Raw genomic sequence first — 6239 nt, forward strand, 5'->3', positions numbered from 1 at the left:
TTTGTACTAGAAGAGTGAATTTTTCTAGCGTCATGTTTTTTTACTTATCTTTTTTCCTTTTTTAAGAGCAAATTTAGTAACCTTACAAGAATAAATGTAATCGACAAAATCCTATTATGTGATTTTACAATTATTCTGCTAAAATGTAAAATTCACATGTTTAGGAAATACAAATAATCACTCTAAAATATAGATCATGTCAACGTTACCAACCCACAAAACCTTTTTCTTTAAGGAGGAAATGTTAAAATACAGAAGGAGAAAAAAACGGAAGTGTGAAAATGATTTGTGATTAGTGACCATACGAAAAACCCCTAAAAACGTTAATAAAAAATCATAACTTAGAATATAAAAAAAACGAAAAAATTAAAAAACCAAAAATGTTTCCCTCGTCATTCCCGTTCCAAAAAAAAACACCGAAAAGACGCAACGCCGAGACAAAAGACACAATGACGGAAAAAAAACACAATTATAAACAAAAATACACAATAAATGGCAAAATATAACACAATGTCAAGAAGAAAAGACACAATCAATGACGAAAATAAACACAAAACACAATAATAAACACAAAGACACAATGTTTTTCCCTAAACATGTCATTTTTTTAAAGAATGAGGGAGACGATGGAAACATTTTACTTTTTTTGTTTTTTATTTAATTTTGAATTATGACTTTTTTATTATATTTTTTAAATGCATTTTTGTATGGTTATAAATTCTTCTCATCCTTCTTATTTTTATTCCATTTTATAGAATAACTTGACATGACGTTATTATCAAATTATTTAAATATTATCATAAAATATTATATACAGTGCAAGTCAACTAGTCAAGGATATGATGCTAAAAAACAATATAAAAAGGAAACTAAAAAACTACACACATAAAAGAATAAAATTATAAATTATTTTATTTTTAATTGCAACGAGCCGAATTTGATTTGTATCGTTTAGGTTTCTTATGACCCTAACACAAATCAATGTCGATTTGTTACGGTAACAACACTAATTAAGCATAAAAAAGGTTAGTTAGTATCAACACATATATAACTTATAACTTCATTAAAGATTCGGAAAAGTATATAATATACACCATCCCGTCCCATTATAAGTGTCCTAGTTTGATTTTTCAAGTCTCGCCAGCAGTACTCTTATCGTCCTTGTCAGAAGTGGACGTTGGGTTCTCGATATACACGTCGGACTCTTCGGCGGTGACTTCTGGATCGTGAAGGGAAGACATGTTGGGGATGGAAAGAAGAACGATTTCAGGAGAATGCTCGACAAAAGTTAGAGTATTCGCCGGAAATCGCTTAGAAGAAGAAGGAAGTGAAAGTGTGAGTTGAGATACATCCCCTCCTCCCTTTATATACTCAACGCAATGAATGCGATGAATTTAATGCGGAGAGAGGAAAGCGCAGGAGCAATGAGAAGATGACACGTGGAAAGCAAGCTGGCAACAGCTGTCGACAGGACGCGTGCCGTAAAATTCGCGCCCACGCGCCTGAAAAGCGTCTGGAATGACCATATAATGTCACGTCGCCATAAATTCCTGCATATCCTGAAACTGTCAGAAGAAACCGTCGGAAGACGCTAACGTCCCTTCAACAGTTTGGACTGTTCTTATCCTTTCACCAACTCTTCGAATTTCAAAAAGATTCAAAAAGACTCAAAAATAAGAGGGAATATACCCCCTTACCTTGGGAAGTAAAAAACCATAAGACAAGTGCGGGTACAGTGTCAAGGCGAAACCCTTCACATACTTAGCACTTGCAGGGAATTGAAGCCAAGAAGGATCTTATGGGCCGTGCTTGCGGAAAGGGAAATAACACCTCCGCATAGCGGGAACGTTGAGAACTGGCTTGTTTGAAACTTCAAGGCGGAATTGGTGGTTTAACATAACTGATCACTATGTCCAAAACTACCAAAACCTCATGGAGAGCCTATACAAGTGAAACTCAACGCTCCCGACTTGCGGAGAGGTTAAACACCTACACGCATCATAACCAAAGATCAGGCAGAAAAGTCGGGAATTTCTGCAAGTGACATTAGGAAAACCGCGGGAAGAATCCCCACGGAAAACCTTAAAAAACAAAAACCTCTTTCAAAACCCCTTGCTTAAAGTCCAAAAGTTCACCTCACTAATTCATGAGAAGAACAATGGACTGGGGGGACTTGAAGAGGTAGGTCCCCGCAAAGCCCAGTTGGACCCGCAAGACACACCTTGATGGGGTACGTCTGCGCAAAGACCAACTGGTTCCGCAAGACCCACCATGCTCAGAGATGAAGACCTTACACGCAGTAAGCCAGCTGTTCCCGCAGGAAAGCCTCCCTTGGTACAGTACCCTGCCTGTTCCCGCAGTTATGGGTACAAGCTGAGAAGGAAGGCTACCCGCACTAACAGTAAAGCTACACGCATAAGGCACTAACTCTTAATACTTCAGCAATGTCACCTGAAGAAGGAATGAGCAAGGCGGGAATATTCCCGCCCAAAAGAGCCAGTCCGTATGCTTCTGGAAGATCTTTTGTACTATACCTGCCAAGGTATGGACAAAATAGACAAGATCTGACCAAAGCAGCCCATGAACCAATCACAGGGTGACAGCTCACCGACAATAGTACGAGGAGGAGCATGCTCCAGTACAAAATGTCACTATCAGCCGCTGCCTACCCACCAACCCTCATCGTGGCACGTACATAGCCTGTAGTTGGTGGAAAAGGAATAGTACACAGCCGGCCATGTCACTATTAGCCGCTGCCTACCCACCAACCACCAACATGGCACGTACGTAGCCCACAGTTGGTGGAAAAGGAATATTATACAGCTGGCTGTACCTGCTTGGAAACCTACATTTGGCTATAAATACTCCAACACCTTGGAACGGTATCAAGGGATATCATATGATATAATCTTATCTTCCCTAGCTATTTCTCTCAATATACACTTATATTCAGAGCAATCTAGTCTGATTCTCACGCCGGAGGGTGGTCGCAAGGAGGAACCCCCCCCCTTCTCAGTGACGAGCTCACGGTGTCTGTTTTGCAGGTCATCAGAAGAATAACCATCTTTGCAGGACCTAACCCTCGTGGGAAACATCTACTTAACCCTAAGATTATCCATAATCCGCCGGGGTCACATAGTGTTTCTTCAAGGAGGATACCACCGATATGGAAAAACTTCATTGAGTCAAGTTTTAAATCTGTGACCTTATGATCTCAAGGCTTAACCATCATCCTATGCCATTAGACCAGAAGGTATAATGGTGAAAACAATGTCACTTAATTGATTTAAGGCAACAGTTTATAGTCACTAATACAAAAGTTTTATTTCTTATTGTGATAAGCTAAATTTACAATTTTTTTAGTCGCCTTCTAAAGAAATAAATTCACTAGCAACAATAAATTTAAATCAACCACCGTTAAGTAACTATCAACATTATTGAGGATAGGTTTTGAATATAAAGGAAACGAAACCATTGTTACCTTATAGATCATAACTTTTTATATAAACAAAACAAAACAAAACAAAACAAAACAAAAACCTAAACTTTTATAGGTACACATACCAAAAATTAGGACACTAATTAAATTTGTTAGGCTAGAGGATTTATCATACATGTCAATATTAATATTAAATTGTATATCACATCATATCACGTTTATTACTTTAATGCATAAACATGACATCACAATGTAATCGCTATTAAAGTTTTAGTAACTTATAACCACCACTAATTAGTTTTAGTAACGACGTGACTTGAAGATGAAGTAGTACTTTTTATTAGTTTTAGTAACGACGTGACTAATTAGTTTTAGTAACGACGTAACCACCACTAATTAGTTTTAGTAACGACGTAACCACCACTAATTATTACTTTAGTAACGACGTAACTACCACTAATTAGTTTTAGTAACGACGTGACTAATTAGAAGTACTACTTGAAAATGAAGTAGTACTTCTATTAAATCTCACTTTTTATTAACCCCGATCGTGGTGTTTTTTATAACATAAGTTTCAGACTTTTTGCTTCTGAGCTTTGGCTAGAAGTATCTAGTTTCGTTTTTTAATATATTGGCCTTCAAAAAAAGAATTATTTCACAAAAAGTCTTCTTTTTCATCTTCTCTAAAACTTATAATTAACATACAAAACATACACACATTAGTTCATGTGTGTCTAACTCAACTCTCTCTTATAGTTTTGTTAGTGTTTGTAATACCTTACGTGCGTTCACGCATCCTGATTTTTCCTATGTAGTTTATCAAGCATGTTTAATTAATTGCGGATTATATTCATGAACCCCGATCACCTTTAATGGTTTTAAGCGTATTCTTCAATTTATTCATGGGCTTGTTGGTCCAGCTCTTCACGTTTCACCATCCTTGTTGACATTATATAACAATATATAAATTTACAAAAGAACTAGATATAAGTGGGGTGGAGTACGACAAGTAAAAATGAGGTACGTTTAGTCGTTTAGCTTAACCCTTATTATTCTAGACGTAATAGTTTTAATTTATTTATATAAACTATAAATTGATTCCTGTTATATTGAATTCTAACAAATTACAAATATAAAAACAAAGCTAAAATAAAATGGTTGAATAGGTAAACATACACCTAACTAATTACCTAAATGTATTTAATTAATTCATATGAAATCATAATTTTTTTTAAGGTAAACTTTTAAATAAAACCACTATTATTAGAAATTCTTAACCAGAAACAAGACAAAATTACATATTAAGTCACGAGTTTTTAAGTCACGTCACCCAGTTCATACGATGCTTAAAGTTACGAGACGAATACCACAAAAAGAAACCAAAACAATGGAATCAAAGAGGTTTTCTCTATACTTGATACTCGAACCAAAAATCACTTCGTGGGCACTCTAAATAATCCAAAAAATTGTTTTATTAACATGTTTATATTATTATTTTGATGGCATATTTTTAATACAATTTTAAGACTCATAAAATTGAAAATGATAACAAAAAAAACCTTTGATACTAAAGAAAAACAAGAAAAATAATGGTGAGTTAAGATGGCATTGACACAAAATCAATGAATTTGCATCTTTTCACGTGGTAAGAAGCAAATGTCATTCATATAGCAATTAAGAAGAAAGGTTTGAACCAAAAGAATGTGGACCACGTTATAGTTTGGTGCACCAATCAAAGTAATTGTAGCACTTGGTTTGTCATGTTACATCCCACGTAATACTAAAGAATAATTTATTACGAGAAGAAAAATAACAAATCTAAATCGTTTATTTTTTATTTACTAATTGTTGATAGCTTTTTAAATATTACTTTTACATACAAACCCGTATGTTATAAACATATATAAAAATAATTACACTACGTTGTTCATATGTTTTTTAGCTTTCAAACGTTTACCGTATATATAACTAGCTTTTATTCCCCGTAGATATTACGAGGTTGTTATATGTTATTCGTTTATAATATTTATATATTTTTTTGAATTTTAATTTTATTTATTGTAAGAAAGTTAATAATATGCTTAGGATTTGATGATGAAAGAGTTTCACAATTCAATGTGATGTTATAGCCCGATTTAAAAGTTATTTGGGTTTGATGAGACCCATAACCCGCTTATTTTTTTTTACTATAAAATTGTTTTTTAATTATAAATAATATCTTTTTTTTTAATTTGATATTAATTTTTAGTATATCCCTATTTTATAGAATTTTCATATCAAATGTTTGGTAATTTTATTTGTAATTTAATGAGATGTAAATTGTTTGTATAACCCGTTTAAGGGCTATCTGGGTTTGATAAGACTCCTACCCGTGAATTCGGGTCAAATTCATGTAAAACCTTCATTTATAAATAAAACAATATGTTAGCTTAAGAAAATGTAGTGAGATTTTGTTTATATATTTAATATGTAGATAATGTAAAGCTCCACATAACTTGCATATGTATAGTTTCCACAAATAAACAGAATTTTTTCACATTTAAAAAAGAAAATGAAAAATTAATAAACATCACACTACAAGTAATTTTTTTAATAATCTATAATATATATAAACGAAGACATAAAAATCATACGTGTCGCGATGTGGTCGCTCCCCTTTTTTTTGAGTCACCAGATTTGCTTGATTTTTAAATGGAGGCTTCTCATGCATTTGACCCGAATTCATGGGTATGAGTCTTACCAAACCCAGATATTCCTTTTACGGGTTATAACATCTCATTAAATTAAAAATTATTCTCAC

Source organism: Bidens hawaiensis, unplaced genomic scaffold (assembly GCF_021521415.1).
Source record: "Bidens hawaiensis isolate Kalapana, Puna unplaced genomic scaffold, B.hawaiensis_p1.1 tig00000458_1, whole genome shotgun sequence".
NCBI lineage: Eukaryota > Viridiplantae > Streptophyta > Magnoliopsida > Asterales > Asteraceae > Bidens > Bidens hawaiensis.